This window comes from Passer domesticus, chromosome 1 (assembly GCF_036417665.1).
Source record: "Passer domesticus isolate bPasDom1 chromosome 1, bPasDom1.hap1, whole genome shotgun sequence".
Classification (NCBI taxonomy): Eukaryota; Metazoa; Chordata; class Aves; order Passeriformes; family Passeridae; genus Passer; species Passer domesticus.
Window position 1 is genome coordinate 91,810,045 of NC_087474.1, and position 21,749 is coordinate 91,831,793.

At 34.4% G+C, this 21,749-nt stretch overlaps 1 long non-coding RNA gene across 1 annotated transcript; it reads left to right on the forward strand.

The window, feature by feature from the left end:
* Positions 1 to 1,216: 1,216 nt before the first annotated feature.
* Positions 1,217 to 15,073, forward strand: LOC135305509 (uncharacterized). Its single transcript, XR_010366643.1, has 3 exons — positions 1,217 to 1,338; positions 9,326 to 9,428; positions 14,357 to 15,073. It is a non-coding gene; the product is annotated as an uncharacterized LOC135305509 (long non-coding RNA).
* The last annotated feature ends 6,676 nt before the right edge of the window (positions 15,074 to 21,749 follow it).

The window sequence follows — 21,749 nt, forward strand, 5'->3', positions numbered from 1 at the left end:
GGAGTAGAAGTTGAGACAGTAGCCCAATGTTTCCTGCCATGCTAGTAGAAAAGTAGAGGTGGAAAAACAAATCGGGATATTGTTTGATACTGAAGAGCATGAGGCTGATGCATGCAGAAGAAGTTGAATGCAAGTTCTGATACAAAGGTTTGGGTTGGCAGATGATGCAGTAAGTGCAAGGGGTTTATGCTTAGGGCACAGATTGTGTGATGGCAGTGTGAAATAAATGATGCATTGCACAACAGAGCACTGCAAAACAGTATGCAGGAGCAGAACTACTGAAACACCACGTGAAAAGAGATATTCTAAAAATAATAGAGGAAAGAGAGCAGGTGTAACAGAACATCAAGCTATTTTGCTGTATTAAGTAAAAATAGAACAGCCTTGGTTATGAAACCTGCAGAGGCCGCGGATAGGTTTTTTAATTTTTCCGTGCTCTTGGGCCTACTCCATAACCTGTTTCATTCTGTCAGATCCTTATCAAGACATGGAGACTAGAAACAGATGCACTGCTCCAAGTTTAATGTACTTTAGAAAGTGTGAGTGATATCTGATTGCATGTTCCAAAATGGGACTGACCCACAGATGGCAATATGAGGTTTTCAATGTGTCTGTGGCGATAGCCTATGGCTGGTAAGAAATGTACTTTAAACTTTTCAGAAAAGGGAAAAATAAGAAAATAAGAAATCACAGACGTGCTGATCATACTTATGTAATATGTAAAGACTTCATGAATGAATTCTGAAAAACATGCAGGTAAGTGTAAAGCAATACAATCTGATGTGGTTTTTAAATTAAGATATATATGTAATTAATTTGAAGGCACCTGATATGACATCACATACAAATGTAATTAACCAAAGAAAGACAATGTTTAGAATGAAATTTTAAAAATATTACTGAATGATCCTAAAAGGGAAATGAGAGAGAAATTGCTAAAGGGGTTACTCAGGAGCTTGCATTTAGAGAGGCATACTAAATATTTCCAGTAACAAGATTATCAGAAAAGGTCCCAATTGACAATGCTGACAATAAAAGTGTGAGAAACAATGAATAAAGACAATGTGTAAATAGGCAGGAAGAAACAGAAGAATGAGAGTGGCCTGCATATCTGTTTGATTAAAGAGGACTGTGGGCACAAACAGTCACAATGGAAAGGGGAAGTGTGTGCTGTGACATCTTTGGCAAAAGAGGTTCTGTGGACCAAGAGAAAAGAACTAATGATGTAAAAGGCACTGGTAAGAGCTCATATGAAATGCCATGTTTCATTCTAGTGACCCCTGTGTAAGGATATTAAAATCAAACATGACATGTAGGATACAGGTTTGCTTTCCAGAGGTGAGGATGTGCAGTTTTATTTCCTTGGGAGTCTGTGTAGCCTTCTGGGGTTTTTTAAGCTTGTGGAGGATACATCTCTCAGGTATAACTGAAGCTCATGTCTTGCCTTGAGATAGAATGATAAGCAGAGGATGATAAGCAATGTGATTTGGATTCTGGGGAAGCAAATTCATGATTTTACCAAGATGTCAACCTAGGTGTATTTTTCAGCATGAAAACACTCAAACTATGGGACATCCTCAACCATACAAAGCAGTAGCAGTCAGGTTTCAGGACTGGCAGTTTCAGATTCTTGGGTTCTTCAAATGGGAAATCTTGCCAAAGACGTGTCTGTTGCAGTCCTTGCTGAACAGGAATCAGCTCCTTGGGCTGACGCTGGACTAGGGCTGTGTAATGTTTCTGTCTAGTGCAGGAGGTAATGGAGCATGGAAGCTAAGAAAACAGTGTTATTTTTTGCTACTTATGTTAAACAGCCACCAGAGCTAATATGTAAGTTGTGTTTTGAAGAAAAAAGAAATGCAAATTAGTTTAATCTTGAGTAAAATATTCTGAGGGAAAGCCCAAAACAAAACTGCAGTCCATGCAAAGCAAGTGATCCTAAAAAAACACTGCTTTTCTAAACTTGATTTCAAATTTAGATTTATTTTTCAAATTTATACAGAGCAATTATTGTACCTATTATCCTTATTATACTTGGCTTTGGAATGGGGCATTTGAATTTGTAATTAGATGAAAGCATTGCATTATCATGACCCCCTTTATAAATTCAAGAACAAAAATAATTATCTTGTTTGTCTCACTGTAAAAGAGCCCTTGAAACATACCTTGTCAAATTACAGAGTTTATATCCTAATTACAAAAAAAAAATACCATTGCTACTTAGAGGTTTGAACTCAATCTGATTGTTTTCAATTTGGATCAGGCCATCGAAATTTAGGGTCTGGCATGAAATCTAAGTCAACAAGGCCTTATTAAAGTTCTAGCTAAGTACTAACCTGATCTAGTGCTTGTTACCTTGACAGGCTTGTCCCAAAACAGTCTGGCATAACAATCTTATGAAGTTAAATATCAAAGTACTGAGTCAAATCAGAGGAAAAAAAAATTGCTTCATTTAGTACTTCAAATGATAAATTAATTTGGCACTTAAGACAACAGTGTGGATGTATTAGAGCATTCATTCCATGGATATCCCCTGGATATTCCTGGGACGGTAACAATCAACTCCTGCCATTTGCAGAGTATCTTCAGTGTGGTGTATTACAGGGAATAAATCAGAACTTTCCCTTCTGACTTCAAGCAGTTCCACAATGAAAACATGCCTACACAGTGTTTTGCCTAAATTGAAGCAAACAGTTTTTTTCAAAATCTTTGATTTAAAGAGGTCAGAATACAAGAAAAGACAAAAACATTTAGGTATGAGTTAGGATTAAGATGTAAAGGATGTACTACTGAATCTTTGGGCTGTGGCTAAATGGAAACAGGACAAGGAATATTCTTGAGTATGTTTGGTTTAGTTTAGACAAACCTTGATCAATTAGTTCAATGTTTTTGAATGTGTTCTGGATTATACAAATGGAACTTTCAAAGCTCATCTGTGGCAACTTTGCCTACATTAGAGAGCTGGAGCTCACCCTCAGTAGTCTTAGCTTTCCATCTGCATAAATACTATTGTTTATGTCCACTTATATTCCAGAAATACTTTCCATCTTTATTAACTATTTCTGTTCACTAAAGAAAAATTCCAGAAGTCTCTTGAGGCCAAGTTAAATGAAGATGGTGATGACGTTTTTGACGATAATGATTAATCAATCAAATATAATCACAGAAGATGAATGCTCTTACCAAAAAATATTTGTACAAATACAGTCCTAAATAGGAAAAACATTAATTTCAGTCAGAGTGGGATATGCACCACAGAAGTACAGAAATGTTAGGATGCAAAGGAGTTCCATTCTATCACACCAATTCTATCTCCCTAGCCAAAGACAATATTTGTTTTTAAAAATGCTTTATTTTCTTATGAATTTTGGACTAATTTTATACACTATTTTCCATTTAAATATTAAAAGTTTTAAGTCATAGCAGTTAAATTTGAAGATGTGACTTTTAACTAGCTAAAATACATAGAATACAGAATAAAAAAAGCGCAATCTGACAAAAAGTAACATTAAAAGTTGTCAGTGCTTCATATCCACACAGTGCTTTCTTTCTGTAAATGGTCTATATGGTTATATAGCAAGAAAGCTAAGAGGAAAAAGTAAAAAAAAAAAAAGTCTTTATAAAGCTTACAAGGTTCAGTACACACACAAATTGGCAAAAACAAATTTATTCATGCTGTCTTAACTTCATTCCTTTTTATTGAAAAGTTTCACTTTGGTCCTGAGCTTTCCCTACAGATTAAGACTTTTTTTCAGTGGGCAGGATGGAAGCTGCTTAATGACTACAATGTTATTTTACACTCCCTCACACCTCTGTTGGAATCCCAAAGCACAACAGGTATACAAAATTATACTTCTTTCTTGCTATTCCCCCATACTTCCCTTCCCCTTTGTACTTTCCCCTCTCAGAATCTTTGAATTTTCTCTTAACTTGGTAAGCAGGACTATGGCTTCTGGTTCTTCAGTGCAACAGCCAAATGCCCTCAAGCAGAAAAAATTCTGCCCAATCAATAATAAAATCACTTTGAAGTGATGGAAAGGCACTCCCACTGCAGAACAGCGTGTTGGTTATTTATAAGATAGCACATGTTCAAAGTTTCCTGGTTGGCTTGCCACTTTTTATGCTCTTAATATAGATTGATAGTGTGATCTGCCTTATCCATAATGGCAATGGAATATTAGCAATTGTAACTAATAAAATTTTCTATCCACTAGAACTTTTCTATCGATTTATTAATTTACTAAACAAAGGCAGTTTCATTTTTTAAGTGCTGTTATTCTTTATTGTGTGAATAGCTTATTATGTTAGGTGCTGTTTTATGCTTCCATCTACAGTACCTTGCTTAGTCTCTGAGGTGCATCACAGGTACTCTGCTGACAAAGGCTGATTTTTTTTCTCTGTCTAAGGAAGCAACTGTAAAAAACATAATCTGATTATAAAAGAACAAAATCAATGAAATATTTTTTTTTAATTTACTTTTAATTGACTTGTTTAAGATTCTAGTCAGCTTTGATGAAAGTATTTAGGAAATCTATCCCTCTAATAAATTCACACATCTACACCTAATTTTCAGTATTCTTAAATATTTCAAGAGAGTTGTCATTTATTTGCAAATTGTAATGGCAAGGAACTGTATAAGTCTGGACTCTCCCCAGATTTATATAATCAGAATTGCTTAAATAAAATAAACTACTCCCTCTCAACTTCCCTGCTGTTGTGGTTTTATGAAGATTCAGCTTTATAAAACAGCTGTACAGGAACCATAACAGTTTCAGCTCCTGGCTGTTTCTGTTATGGACTCAAGTTTTCCCTCAAGAACAATCATTCAGGTTAATATCTGGTACATTTAAAGACTTTCACTGCTCCAGCCCCCTACAGAAACATATCAGTTCTTGACCCTCCTGCTCTCAACCCTTTATATTCTCCCTGGAATGTCTCTGACACACAGGAACAAAGGGAGATTTCAAGTACAGGCTGAAGAAGCAGCATAATTACATTTTATAATCCATTTGCGTGGCTCCACGCTCCTTATCAGCTGGCTAGTACCAACATACTGTGGTCAAGACCTGGGGAATTATTAACTAAGCTGCTGGAGTGCTCTCCAGGACTGACATTAGAGTAAGCTGCCATATTAAGAATGAAATAAACTGTTAGCATTTGAATTTAACTCTTTATATTACAAATTTTACCTACCTCTGTCACAGAAGTTATTCTGAAATACCAAATGTTATGTAGAAATCAAAAAGTATTTTTGAAGACTTGAAGCTACTTAAGGCCATGTAGTTTATGACTGGTTCATATCAAAGTTTACATTAATTAAAATCTCTCACTGAAGAATTTCTCCTACTAACATTCCAATATTCTATAAAGCCTGCACATGGGCCAAATCTCATTTATGTGATTTAACCCTAACTAACTACTTATGAGAGGAAGCAGATTTTTAACCCTAACTAATTACTAGAATTAACCCTAACTAACTACTTATGAGAGGAAGCAGATTTTTCAGGTACATCACTACAAATACAGTTTTCAGAGAAACACAACAGACTAAAGATTTCAATGCTTTAGTGAAAAAAAGATGCAGCATAATTGGTGCACTTTGTTCAGAAAGAGATATTTTCAAATTTCGTGTCTGGATACATAATAACTAATCTAATGTAACGTAGGGAAACAAGCCCTTTCAGAACCAAAATAATTAGAAACAGTTAAGTCCAAGAAAATACTGCAGAAGTTCTAATGTACGTTCAGCTCAACAATTATAAGGAACACCTCCTTGCGGTTTAGATATCTCTTTTCATAACAAAGCACTTCAATGCTGATTGTACATTAGAGCTTTCTTATAGGTTCCTTCAGAACTCAATGCATAAATGAATCTTTATTTTTTCCTGTGGCTTCACCGTTTGGAATGAAGGGTTTAAGAACAAATCTCAGGGAAAAAAATCTCTTTTGGACTGACATGGCACTGAGATTTCTGACTTCCACACTTAATGCCTTTAGTGAAAATCTGGTAATGAAAATATTTTATAAAAGCAAATTCATGTTGAAGCAAAAATGTATTTTAAACAACTTTGTCAAAGGAGAATGAATAACTAAGACACTGAAGTGTCTTCATTTATGTTTTATAATTATTACAATACACAATCACACTCATTAAGAATCCTTAAATATCCTGTAATTTGGTGACATATTCCCAAGACACCTAATCGTTTGCCATAAATCAAGCCAACTCAATATTTCTGGCAACTCAATTTTATCCAAGTCTCCTTTATGCTCCTTTTTTTAAAGGAATGCAAAATTATAACATCTCTCTCTTTGACTGGTGCCACTTCAAGAAGGGAAAATATTTAGGTTCATGTCATTCAACTTAATTCTTGAAAATCAGACATCCGGCTTTAGTCTGTCATTGGGCAGCTGTTTATAAAGACCAAGGTGCATCCATGGAGTGATTTATGCGCCTGCTGTCCGTGGCTGGATGAAGCCTCTCGGGGCAGTTAAAGAATGCACTCTATCACTTCCCTTCCTGTGTTACTGTGCAACCAGGGACATTATAATGGTTTATGATAGAAAATTAGAAACATCTTCATCTGTCCACAGCTATAAGAAGTTCTAAAGCTATTTGAAATAATGTCAAATATGCACTTTTGAGTAGATCAACTATCCTTTTGCTGTTGACATGAAATTTACATTCAATACTTGGAGGTATTTTACAATCAAGAAACTTTATTATTAAATCTTTACAATATTTTCTGCATGTAAGCAGTAAATACCATTAAAAATAAAAATTCTAATCATGCTTTTAAAGTGAGGCAGATTTTTACCTGAGGATGTAAGATTCTGTAGACCTCCTCTCTGCATTTTTACATGATGGCAAGTTGACTTAATTATGGCCACTCACAAAGTTCAGAAACTACTTTCCTTAGTATCAGAAGCAATACAGCAATACTTCCTCAGAAGTGTTACAGGAACTGTTGCAGGGGGCTGTTTGATACTAATCTATGAATTCACATTAATTTTTATAATCAGAATAAGCTTAAAGAAAAAATGTGGAAGATTATGAGGAACACATATAAAATCAAAAGAAGAAAAGAATTTGCACATTTAAAAATAAAATTTCCAGTTTAAATCCCCAATATATAAACAAAACTTATTTTGCATCCATACAGAATTTAAAATTATAAAATAGCATATGCTGGGCCAGTTGGAAACACTAAAGAGATTTTTACAATTCAACATTCTTGTTTAAATCCATAAGTAAGTCTTATTCTTTATTATTGTAATTTTTTTTGGTTTTGTTTTTAAACTAACAGATGATTACAGCAAGAGAATCGGGAATATGAACTCTAAAGTTAAGAAGCGCAGAAAATACACTTTATTTAATACACTATATTGTGGCATGATATTTCATCTCATATATTTTGACCAGTTCTAGTACATATTTTTAGTCAAGTATCACAAAAGTATTTTCAGGGGTATAAAAACTGAATCCTCTTCCCCAGAGAGCAAGAAGATGAACTAATAGATGAACAGGAGCTATGCTGCTGCATATTTCAGATTTTTTTTTTTTTTTGCATATATAAAACTGTAATTTTTCTGTCAAAACTGCTTCAAAGAAACCTTTTCCTACCCTGTTCTGTCAAGGAAGCCAGGTGCTAAAATCATGATTATTCTGAATGGAGGCTACATGACCAAATTTTAAACTCACAGGTTTACTGAAGCTATTGGGTTGTACTGTGTTTCTAAATGAGCACTGGTATGCATTGTAAATTAAAGAACCGATATAGTTCCTGCTGAGGGCAATAGGAGCTCTTTCCTACATCTCCTCAAGAACAAAATATCCTTTAAAGAAGAAAATAAGAGCTAGTAATTAATAAATAATGATTCCTTTACAGTATTTCACTTTATCAAAGAGTTTTTACCTGCTGACAAAAAACAAAATGTAATCAGAGCAGGAAAAAATAAGCTACAAGTATTACATCATTAAATTATATGTTCTTTAAAAACACAATCAGAAAATAATCACAGCACTAACATGTGTGAAATAAATTCATATGGCTGTGCTAAAATTAATCTCCTAAAGAGTAACTGTTAAAATTATAGTATTTTAATGTCATTAAGGATTACTGCCTATTCAATTTGTTACATTTAATGTTTTATTTTTCTTTTTTTAGTCAAGAGCTGTATCATAAGTTTCTCAGTCAGCCACTGAGCTTCACTTAAGGCTCTGTAAATAGCATTAAATGAACTGCCTGCTAGTGACTAATATTAAAAACTATTTCCCAGGGAAACAGAATGTTCCTATCTCTGCATATTAAATTCTGAATAAGCCCATTTATTTTAAATTAGCAAGACATATTTTAAAAAGTAAAACTTCTCCAAGGCAAGACCACCCCACTTACCTGGACTGATAACTCAATATAAGCGAAGTAGTTTATTATGAGGGTTATATCAGGCTTCACTGCTGTTAGTTTATAAATAATGGAAAAAAATGCAGACTCCACTCAAAAAAAAAAAAAAAACTGGAAAAAAGGACAAAATGTGTAAATAATCTCTTTATACCTCAGTATAGTCAGACCATCAACCTTGCAGTCTCCAGAACTGCTTTATGAGGTAGCTGCTGGTGATGTTTAACATGCAGCAAACATCAAAGTAAGCAAGACAGGAAGTTTATGTTAAGCAAGTACTGCACAATGGACCTTCAAAAATTGTGTTTCTACGCTAAAATAAGAAATGTATTTAATATTGTAGAATAATCCTTCTAAAGAGAAAGCTATGCATTGTCATGGTGGCCAAAGACTTACATCTTCTTAGCTCAAGGCAAAGTGGAAGTAGACTCCACTTCAAAGGCAGATCATGAGCATGGCTCTTAAAATGAGTTTTTCATTTGAAAGACAAGCACTGTTAAAGGTCTGGGTTGAGCACTGACCATGTATGTGGGTCACTTGATGACAGTTGTTAGGTCCTTTCCTTAAAAGTCTTCAGTCAGTAACAATAAAGGGTTTATAATAATGATATGAAGCCCATCTTGCTGTTGAAAAAAGCCTATATTAGATTATATTTGAGTCAGTTGTAATAGATTTCAAGGTAAAATTATCACTTTCATAAAATATTTTGAGAAAAAATATTTTGTTTCCATTTTCAGACTAAACCCCCCACCCAAGATTTAACAGCCTAAATAATTCAGAGCTTTTATGTAGACAATGCAAGTTCAGACAGTTAGTGTGGTGCAAAAGCAGTGTATTTTTAGGCTAAAAAAAAAAAACAATGAAATATCTGTATTACATATATTTTAGGGCTTTTACTTCAGACCAGTCCTAATCTGGTTTTACAGGCTGAGCACATATTTTTTGAAGCAAACCTCTTCAATAAACTTCATCCAAAATTATTCCAGTTTGTGCACTGAAGAAACCAGACAATGATCCAAACAAGATGTGGTAAGTGGGTAAAATCAAGCAATTCACTTCAAAGTCACACTCCTATTCAAAACAATGTGTTACTGTAGACACATGCTGTTTTTCTTGGTTTGTGATTTTAAGAAAGATATTGAGGAATAAAAATAACACAATTTAAGTATATCTCCTAGAGTACTTTGCAGGAGGATATAGGACAACTTTGTTCCACAAGAAACTAAGGTTTTAATTAATTTTCTTATATAGAATACAGTGTTTAAAAAAGTTGAAATTCTACTTAAAAGGGGCACTATTACAAAGAAAATGCAAGTTCTTTGGCAAGAATGGTTTGGGATTCCATATTTGCCTAGGCTCTTACAATAATGGTGCACTGTCCTTCATTTTCTGGATGATGGTTTGGTTTTTAGCCTGTGAAATAGACATAATTTTCTCTTGCGTGCTGCAACAGGTAAGAGATAGACTCACATTGTCAGAAAAACTGCACAGATTTAAGAACTACATGTAATTCTGGTCTTTGACGTACGGAACTGCCCCATGTGGGCCAAAAGCAAGAACACTGTTAGTTAGCTGATGGCTGGAACACCTTTAGGATGTGTCAAGGACAGCTTTGCTATGCTTATACTATGTTACTGAACTGCAAAAATGGCAAGAAGTCTGCAAAAGACAAAGCTTGGAAATCCAGTGAAGGGATCAGAAATATTTTTTCAAAGTACAACAGCACCAAAGGAAAAGTAAAGTGTTCTTCTGATGGACTGAGTCCCTGACTAGAATTTTTATCCTAGCTAGAACAGTAAATGTTTCATACACCAGAAAAGAACAGTATTTCTACATGGGAACCATTAATTATTTTAATGGTAGGTCTGAATGTAAGGAATCTCCTTTTGGATCATGTAATTATGAGCCTGTTATATTGCTGGTTTATGTAGTTTTTTCCTCCCAGTTCTATAACAGAAAATAGACCTAAAATACTTTACTCCATGGGATTATCCAAATGAATACTACCTACTCAGATGAATTTGGGTTGACATACAGACAGTTATTTTTAAAGCAAAATTTTTTAAGTGACTAAGGTATCCACCCTTCCCTGAAATCCAGCTTTTTTTGCATGTTACTTCTCTGTAATAGGCTCAGTAAGGTGAGCAGGTTTGTGATGTGAAAATTGATTAAATATTAATTAATATGTTTGATGGCAAGTTGACCATGAGTCAGCAGTGCCCTGGCAGCCAGGAGGGCCAGGTGTGTCTTGGGGGGCCATCAGGCACAGCATCAAAGCCGGGCAAGGGAGGGGATTCTCCTGCTCTGCTCTGCACTGGGGCAGCCTCACCTCAGGCCCTGTGTGCAGTTTTGGGTGCCACAATATAAAAAAGACATTGAGCTATTAGACAGTGTCCAAAGGAGAGGAGCAAAGGTGGTGAAAGTTCTGGAGGCAAAGACATATGAGGAACAGCTGAGGTAACTTGATCTGTTCAGTCTGAGGAGACTGAGGGGAGATTTTATTGCAGTTACAGCTTCCTCATGAGAGGAAGAGGAGGGGCAGACACTGATCTCTGCTCTGTGGTGACCTGAGGGAATGGCCTGAAGTTGAGTCTGGGGAGATTTAGGTTGGATATTGGAGAAGAGTTCTTCACCCAGAGGGTGGTTGGGCACTGGAACAGGCTGCCCAGGGAAGTGGTCACAGCCCCAGCCTGAGAGAGATCAAGAAGCAGTTGGGCAATGCTCTCAGGAACGTAGCGTGACTCTTGGGGATGGTGCTGTGCAGAACCAGGAGTTGGACTTGATGACCCTTGAGGGTCAGTTCCAACTGAGCTTATTCTGTGATCCTGTGATATTGTTAACTGTGAAACTAAATGAGGAAGGGAATTAAGGAAACAATTTTTCTGTACTTGTTGTGCTAGAGAAAAGAAGGGTACCCATTGAAAAGTAAACTAGTTTAAAGCAAACCAAACCCACTGATTTTTAATGTTATACATGAATGGTGGGAGGTTTCTTTTGTTAATTTGGTTTATTTGGGTTTTTTTGGTTGGTTGGTTGGTTTTTTTTGTTTTTTTGGTTTTTTTTTGTTTTGGTTTGGTTTTTTGGTTTTTTGGTTTTTTTTTTTTGTTAGAGGATTTTTTTTAAAAGAACAGTTAAAAATTATAAAAGTAATGTCAGAGACTATTGTCACAGACTGGTTCAGGGTGTCTCTAAACTGCAGACTGCCAAGAGCAAGAGTCAACACCATGAGAACTTTATTCCTTTTTTGGTCTATTATTATATTTTCCCCCTAGGAATCCTTTATATGCCACTGTAAGAGGCAGAAAAGCAAAACTAGAAATGGACTTTGGCAGTTTGCTTAGGTAAACCTGTCTTGCAGATTTTGGGATTTCATGTAGCCTCTCATTTGCTGTAGACATCAGGAAAAGGTTCTTCACCTGGAGAATGGTCAGGCACTGGAACAGGCTCCCCTGGGAAGTGGTCACAGCACCAGGCATGACAGAGCTCCAGAAATGTTCAGACAGTGCTCTCAGGCACACAGTGTGATTCCTGGGGATGGTCCTGTGCAGGGCCAGAAGCTGGACTTGGTGATCCTTGTGGGTCCCTTCCAACTCAGATTATTCTGTGATTCTGTGATTGTGTGAATATGCCTCTATTACACAGGATGCTTTCCACATGCACCATGGACCAAAAGTAAATTCAGAGATTCCCTGGAGCTGGTGGAAATTGATATGTTTTAAAACTGAAATTCTTTTTAAATAAATGATAAGAGAGGGAGCTAGATCATTTCCCAGGACCCTTTAGAATTAGAAGGATGCAAAGCAGAGCTATTTCTGTGAGAACTATGTTACGGATTCTAAACCCCACTGAAAATGTATGAATGTACATATGTATCGAGCAAGGTTTATGAATCCCTTAACTTTATATAATTTTTTTTAAGCAAATGTTCCTGTTTTTTAGTTTCTCTGTTTACTTAATTTAAAACCAACAGATTGATCCTTCTTCAGTTCTTTCAGATAAAAAATGAAGTTACTCCCCATCCTTTCACCCCATCTGTTATTCAGACCAGTTTTACAGTAGATCAACTTCTGTATTTCGGAATTATACTATAAGAACAAAATGCAATGACAGAATCATGCTGATGGGCTTTTCAGAGTTAGAATTTTCAGACATTTAGGAACAGCTATCAATCCAAACCACAAATTCAGATTAAACTACTGTGCATGCTCAAATTTAAACCATCAATATATAAAGATGTCAAATTCCGTGATTAATTATTTATATACAGAAACAAAAAGTAACATATCTAGTAATACATGTACATATAAAACTCATATGTGTGCATATATTTATATATGCACTTATATACATACATAATAAACTTGAGTTAACTAAAAAGCTTCTTAGGAATGAAATACACTCTGTTTTGTAGGACTCTGACAGTCTTATCAGGAAATAACTCATGTACCATTTATAAGGATAAAATGAGTATACAGACAGACCTATGTACTATAAGCTGTTTCATATTTTTTCTGATTCTCTTTTGTTTCCTATCCACAGAAGAACTGTTTTATTTACCAATAGAAGGTTTTAGAATGTCTGGGGTTTAGCTTGTACTTGAGGCTGACTGCAGGTGTTTGATTTCTCAGTTATTCATTTGCTTTGTTTTACAAAATTCTAGGATGCTCTTTTTTTCAGTATGAAAGGACATTCACAATCTTGCCACACATATATTCCTTCTATGCATATATTAGGGAGTGATGTATATGAAAAACAGTTACTTTCCTGTAAATCTAAATTCCTAGGTTCATTTTCACACAATTGGACCAGGCCTATTCCAATGTTTGCTTTTGGAAATAAAAATTGAAACATTATCTTTTTCTTTGTTCTATTTGGGCTGCTTAGAACATCAAAAATTGTGGTTAATGCAGTAAAACTCTAAGATCCTGAACTTAAGAAGCAATTATTTTGAAGAGTTTTTTCCTCCATTCAAAGTGTATTTTAAAAACCTCTTATTCTCAGCCAGCCCAACAGCTGCTCAAAAACTTCAAAGTACAATTTCCAGATCTCAGTACAAAAGAGCCACTATGCCAGCTGAAGAAAAATGGTTTGCTAATTTTAAAGTTTTAGTGATTCTAAATTAAATTTCATGCAGTATTCAATTTTTCATAACTGTATATGTGGATTAGAACAATCTGTGAACAAAGCTACTTGTTCAAAAAACAACTGAGTTTTAACGCTACAGAAAGGAAAGTGCTCATTGCACTTTGTGGGCTTTTACTGTAGTCATGATGTTTGAATGCATGTAGCTAGACAGACTTTTGGGGCACAAAACACCTTCTTAGGGAGTGTATGTATCAAGAGCTAATGTGTCTGAAAGAGAATTTTTCTAACTCTGACAGATAGTGCAATGAAAGATAGGCTCTCTTCCTGTAGATGTTATGCTTAAACAATTGCATTTATTTATTTTAAAGCATCCCAAGAAGAGGTATTTTATTAGTCTTTCCTAAAACTTGATTCATAATTCATCATTTCCATTTTTTCTTTCCTACAACGATACTGAAAATGAAATTATGTATCAAGCAAAGTTTATGAATCCTAATTTCTCACTGTAGTGGAGACTTGGTATGACAGGTATTAGAAGACTCAGTAGTCACACAAAAACACAGATATTTTTTACTATGTAGAGAGGATTACACCCATTGTTAAAGGAGGCCATATTATCAAATTCTTCTTTTTACACAGCAAACATTTAATGAGCTAGAAAGTTTAAATAGCTTTTTGTCCGTTTATATTTTATTTGAATAATAATTTAAAAAAATGTATCAAAGCTTTAAAATAAGGAGTGTCTCCATGGTATTTACCATGATGGTGGCTGAAGTCCTTTGATTAACATTTTAAAAAAATGCTTTTTCCCAAATCTAACTCATCCCTATAAAAAGTTAAATTGGGGAATCATAAGTTTTCTTCTCTTACAGAAATGGTTTTTTCCCTCCTGCTGCTGACTGCAGTACACCTGAAGTTGCCACAGAGCCAAGAATCCCTGCCACCATAATTTTTGTTTTTGCTGCTGAACTCAAGGTTGGCATAGCAACTTGGGATGCTACTCAAGCAATCTGCCCTAAGGGATTTAACCCTGTCAACTGGAAGAAGTCTGAGGTCTCCATGGTTTTCTGTTCTACACAGACGAAACTGCAGTTTGAATAAACAGAAGTCAGAGGAGTGAAACGGGCAAATTTTGTTAATTGTGAATCAGAGATTTTCTTCTGTCAGATCAGATTAGGTTCAGTACTTAGATACATGACAACATTCCTGACTCTGTCTGTCATGCTTCACAGACTGGGCATCAAAAACATATCAGTTACAGTGCAGGGCACTCAGATAACCAGAATATATGCATCCAAAGGGAGATTAGCAGCTCAAACTACAAGGACATTGCCCATAGCCTTAAATATTAACAAAACCATTTTGAGACAAAGAATGCTAAAAATTCAGAGGGCAAAGTCCATCATCAGATTGAGAGCAAAAACACAGGGCAGTGTTAGATACAAGTCACGTAAATGAGAGATGCTCTACCATGAAGGTTGGCTTGTAGAGGATTAAGAATGAAGAACCACTATGATAGAAATGGTATTTCAGATTGTGTAATAGGAAAATATCAGACCAAGGACAGAGTTCTGATAGATGCTAGTATAGACTAAAAAAAAAGCAAATAGGATAGGGTTTGCCCTGTAAAAGGATTAATGGTTCACAGTCTAAATTGTAAAATTAATAAGAGATTAAACAGGTTTATAATTTAATCATAACATTTTTCTTATTCTTTGTAAAAAATGAAATTACACTAAAGGATAATTGAGACATACATAGAAGGAAACAAAAAAGCAGAACCTAGATTCCCTGCCCAGACTTCAAAAGATATTGTTGATGAGCCAGTCATGATCTCCAAGCAATCCTTATTGTTTGAGAAAAATAACAAATATACAAGTAACCCAACATACTCCATGTAGAAACAATGATGTGGGGGGTTTTGTGTCATATAGATTATTCAAACAATGACATCATTAGAGGCATCTTTCTGAAAAAGAATTTTAATATTCTTAAGATCAGGAGGCCATCCTAGCTCATACTCAGATTTTTCACTGTGCCATATAATGCAGAAAACAGCATACTATAAATTTCCAATTGTACAATACCATATCATGGAAATAAATGCCATTTACAGGTGTCCATTTTTAACCCTGAAGCATGAAAGCTACTACGAATTCTACATGTTAATGCATTTGCCAGCCTGATTATTCATTTTCCAATGCAAATCTTTAATACTTTTTCTCAAAGTTTGCTAACCAGCAGGTTTACTAGCAGTTTACTGGGGCAAAATTTTGTATGTTGTGCATGATTCCCTTTTCACATTTTTTTTTTATTTCCTCAAAGTCACTTTGTTCTCTCTTGGAGCAATGGAAAAAAAGCCCTATGTATCCCTAAGTAACAAAATGATCGTGTCATTATCATCATAACCTGCCAAGGTGGTAAATTCTATCATACCACTGTAAATTTCCATGACAGTTTTGTAAGCATGTATCACAGGATACAGAAGGGCATCTGACAGAAAATGAAGGCTGCAAAAAAGGCTTCTTTCCTTTCAAAATAAAGTCTTACTCTTCAATTAAAGTTCTTTGCTATTGTTCTTATTTGTTCATATTTTCTCCATCATAAAAATATTTATCTTAGATTAGATAGTGTTCCAAAAAAGGAACATTGATGTCCGGTATTTTAAAACGGCAAGATTTAAAAAGTGCAGTATTGCATTTAACCAAATTTTTGTGGGGAAAAAAGAAAAAAATACTGTAAAGTAAAGATGTTGCCCTTCATCTCAAAAGAACACTGGAGCCAAGCCTAGAATACTCACAGTGGTCTATCCCAGATATAGTGAAAATATTCTTTCTTTGTACTAAATTGTTTAGAAACAGAGTTGGGATAAAACATTTAAATCTCACCTTTTAACTTTCAAATTTCACAAGTAGTAGTCATGTTTACAGGTGTTAAATCAGAAGAGAGAAAAAATACACTAATAGGATAAACCTTTATACCAGTCAGAGCCATTACTGAACATTAAATAATATTACAAATTAATAAAAGAAATCTTTAAATTATTTCCCAGAATTGTTTCACCTTTAGAGAAAAATTTAACTCTCAGATTTTCCAGAATTGTTTGGTTAATGAGAAAATAAAGTGGTAACTTTGTATTCTGAAGTTAGATACGTACAACTTAGAAAGCAATACATCCTTAACTCTTCCTTTTTTTTTTGTTTTTAAGATTATAACGTAAAATTCAAGCTTCAGGTTCTGTGAACATAACAAGTTAGATGAAGTTGGAATACCTACTGTAGAAGAAAGCAATATTTTGAAGTAAACAGTCCTACAGACAAGTGGAGGAGTAGAGAGAAGGTTGTTATTGTTACAACAATCACAGAAAATCATTATCCTGGTTTCCTGAAAATTATTAACGAAAATCCAAAGAAATATTTAAAAATATTTAAATTCTGCAGGATGACCTAATAAGCATACATCAGTGAGTCCAGAACTGTAATTAATCAAAACACTTAAAGTAATTTAAAACCACTCAGTAACAAGGAATTTGATAAAGAAGAGCCTTTTCTTTTAAAAATATTTTCACTGAATTTGTTACTTTATATTTAAAGAAAAGCAGTGGAAATAAAACATATCCCACTATTTTTAACCTGTTTTGTCTTGGTGCCACACTTAGAAACTCTTAAAGAGTTGAATTTGGAAGACAGAACAACATTAATAGAACTACTTAATTTATAGGAAAAATGGTCAGCATAATTTATGTTAATCTACGCTCTTTCATAGTTGTTTTCTTCAATGGGTATTCAGTTAATATCCATTAATGCTGCTTAATGTCTTTACAACCATGACTCATTACAGTAACAAAAAGCATTGCCAAAGGCCTAGTATCAGAAAAGCACCCTCATTCTAAATAGCACTAAAGTTTAAATTTCATTTTAAATATATTAATGTTTTAAGAAAGACTTGTCACATTTTAAATTAAGGCTGTCCATAATGTGGAAAAGGGGAAAAAGCACCGTCCAAAAAGTGGATAAAATTCAGCTGCCTTGTTACAATACCCTCAGTCAGCAGGTCAATCCATATATACATGAACCCTCAATGAAGCAATGAGCTTGGATTCTGTCATGACCGTGACCTTAATTTCTTCATGAGATGAAATATGAGGTATTTTATTTCTGCTGTAATTTGTGTTCATTTTAAATAGAAATTAAAAAGATCCATAAAGATTGCAGAGATCTGCAATATTCTCATGGCTTCTGGAAGAAAGCTGACATTTTGTTCAGATGGGAAGTCAGATCTGGGTTCTCTGACAGAGTTTTCTGAGGTACAGAACTGAAGCCAGCAGGAAGATAAGGACAGCTTTCAGCGTCCCAGCATTTTGTGTTCTTTGTCTCCACCTTCTGCTTGGAAAGAATGTGAGTAACAGGGAGTTAAAGCATTGTGATTTCTAATTCATTTGGAAAAATCTAGGAAACAAAATAAATAACAATGGAGGAGAATCTCTCAAATACAAAAGGCAAAAATAAAATACCGAACATATTAGCAATTATTTTAAGAAGGCAGGCCAAATAGTTATGTGACACCAGACTGGTGCTTGTTGCTGACTTGAATTGAGTAGTCAAAACCTAATAGCAACAATAAATGGTCACATGAACTGGTTAAAGATTGAGATATTTCCTGGGGACAAGAAAAAATATAGGGTCAAATCACAACTTGGGTTTGATTTATCTTGATTTAAACAATAATTTAAGCAATAATGGGCAACCATCAAGTCACCCCTTCTATTACAAAAATTGCTATTGGACTTCTCTACAATGTTGTTATGGAAAATAGAAGCAAGGCAAATTCTCTGGCTCTAAGGACAAGACAATCCGGTTAAGTTAAAAGAACTGCCTGTATTTGTCATGTCAGAATATCAGCAGAGTATGCCACTGGAGACACATAGAAAGTAGGAAGATATAAAACTTCATTTAAGAAGTAAAGAAAAAAAAAGATACTGATAAGAGTATCTCATAGGTGGTGGATTTCTGTGATTAACAGTATAATTTACTTCACAATATTTTTTTTGTTATACACCACTTTCATAACTTTGTTTGAGGAGCAAAATTTTTCTAATAACTTCATTTTCCCCAAAGACTTCATGGAATATTAAAGGCTTTATATTGAAAAATAAAATTGATTAAATTTTTTCACTGTAATATTTAAGTCTTTTAGAACTCTGCTGCACTGGCAGAAGCAAAATTAATGTTTCATTAAAATTCTGCTCCCAAAAGAACTTGAAGAGATTCCCCATTGACAAAAATCAGCATATGTTCTCATTTTAATAAAAGCATACTAATTCCTAACAAATAACAAAGCCTACCTGAAAAACAGCCTGTTTTAAAATACCATCTGCCATTATTTTCTGTCATGGTCCATAAATATTTTATGAACTGTCAAATTGATTTATGTATCATAATTGAAAGTGAAAAACATAATCCACCAAAACCAAGTGAGTTAATGAAAGAAAAACTGAAAACAATTATATTAAAAAGAGAGTGTTCAAAGTTTATCAAAATGCAATGGAGTAACTGTATCTAGAAATGTTAAGCAGTGCAAACTGACAAGATATGAGAAGATGTACATTGCATAACTCATAGGAAGTTTAGGTAGTAATTAATGCAAAAAGAAATCTTTTTTTTTACAATAACACCTTAAACCCGAAGATGGAGCTCTTGACCTGTTTATTTTAAAAGAACCAGAAAAAGTAAAAGCAATACAGTTAGCAAAGGAAGATACTGCAGAACTTCTGGATTTACTTTCTTAGTATCTTCAATAGCATTGCATGCCATGTTGTGAGAAAGTTTAAATTCTCTTTCATGTGCATATACATTTCACTCGCATAGCACCCATTTTGCTCTGCAAATCTTACTGTCCCCAAATGAATTCCAACTCTCCAACACTCCTTTCCTCACATTTGAGACAGTCTTCCAAACTTTTTTCAAAACTTTTTGTTAAATTTCTTACTAGAATTCCTTTGGAACTGATATGGTACTTGCTGCAGCAGTGTCTAGTACAAATTATTTTTCTCATTCCTTCTCTCTGTTTAAAGGGTGTGTGTGACCAGGTTAAAGACTCCCATTCCAAAGGGAAAAAATAAAGTATGAAAAAGTCAGTAAGTCTCACAGAAAGAGCCACAGAAAATTAAGTACAAGGGAACTGCTTTAATCACATTTTAAAGTCATTAAATATATTATTCCATCTCTTCTGTCTGAACCCATCTTAACAAGAAGTGGGAAAAATCCTTTGTTTCAGTACTCTCATAAAAAATGAATGCATTTCTGAATTAACTCCCTAATTAAGTTTTTTAATCAGACAAATACACTAGAAATACATAGGGTCTGATTCCTCATTGGCTTGTGCTTTTTACAGACACTATTCAAAGTATGAAAAACAGTTCCTTTTGCAGAAAAATACAAATGAAGAGAAACAGTTTACATAGTGATCAGACACACAGAAGTTTGGGGCAATTCACCCCTAAGCCCAGGCTAGTTCAAACCTCCCATTTTATATTGCCATGCCCTCAAAAGGTACATCTGGCATGTAAAATATTTGTTGTTTGAGGATTCCTTGCTCAACTTTAAAATCAGACTGAGCTAATTCAACAGCTTTGCTACTAATTTATGACATAGAAACAGGCCAAAAGAGCATCCAGTGAGTTAAATTCGAGTGTAAAATGCTAGCATCCTGTTCAATGCATTTAAAATCTCCTTGGGCAGCAGTACAGACACTACTGAAACATGGAGATACTGAGTTCTTATATTTCTAAGGGGTTCTGCATATTGGAGGAGTCTCAATTCAAGATAAGAAATAGTAGGTGGATTGTTCCCACACAGGAAAACAAACCTTCCTGCTCCACCCTGAGGAGAAAGTTACAACAGCCTCAGGTAAAGAGGGGTCTCTTCCCACTTCTTGTGCAAAGGAGGAACCAGGATATGTTAGACCAAATTAACATTATTCCTATGCCCACTGAGTGAGTTGAAATGAAATGCCATTCACCCCCTTAAAGTTTCACATCAAGTACTATAGTCAAGTATGAAATACATCAAGTATTTAATAAAATATTTTTTCTGAATCTTTCAGCCTTAAAATCAGTGTTGGAGTTGAAAAATCAAGTATCTTCACAATACTTTATCAGAAAATTAAATTTAGTCTGAATCTTGCATTGGCAGGAAACAGTTTAGAATAAGCCTTAAATAATTAGTCAATTTATTAATTGACTGTTGTATTATTATAGTGTTCAACTGTCATTGTTTCAATTCATTTATTTAGAAATTAAAATTCTATAAAGTGATAAGAAATTATTTAAGTCATGGTAACTGCTAAAATTTTTTTTGAAGTAATTATATTTTGAGATAGTTTTTGTAAAGAGATTTCTGTATTAAAAGATTATATAAATAGCAGTTCTGCTCACTTAAATTATTTTTCTCAATCATGCTAGTAGTCAAGATTGGTTTTCTAGACCCAAGCATATTAATGACAGCTAGCATTTCTGAACTGCCTGTTCATGGTAAGTGCAGAAATATTACCATTTCTATTCCTTATCATTTTAAAGTCATACAGGGGAAATAATTTCAGTTTCTGATCTGTCTCATTTAAGTGTAACCCTTCAGACAAAAAGTCTGCAAGATATAAACTGCATTATGTTTTGCAAGTGGATCTTTATATTTTCTTTCTGACAACTACACCACTCATGTGTTTCCTAAGCTCAAAAAGAAACTTCTTTATCATATAGCATGCCAAAGTTAAAAATGCAGTATCTTTTCAGTAAGACAAAAACTTCCTTTAGATGGCTCAGAAAACTCAAATTTAACTAAGAAACTTCAAGAAACATGCTCTACACTGTCCTGAAAAAGTTTAATTAATCAGTTAGGGTAAAACATAGTGCCAAAACTGTCATTATTAAATTAAAAACAAAACAAAACAAAAAAACTCTAGGGGAAAACAAAACAAAATAAAACAAACAAAGAAACAAAAAAAAACCCAACAAATAAACAAACCAAAATTAAAAGTCTCATGTTCTTTACATCACTCTGAAACTCAAATAACACTCCAGTGCAATAAAATGGAAGTGTCTTTTCTGGAGCAGACAATGTCTATGATGCCTACTCAAACCAAAGACAGAATAAATACTCTGATGTTTTAGTGGCTATGTACTGAAATACTGCATGTGGGTTTCCCTTTTTTGTCAGAGAGCAGAACTTTGAATTTCATCTTGGATCAGAAGCAGGCCATAGAATAAGA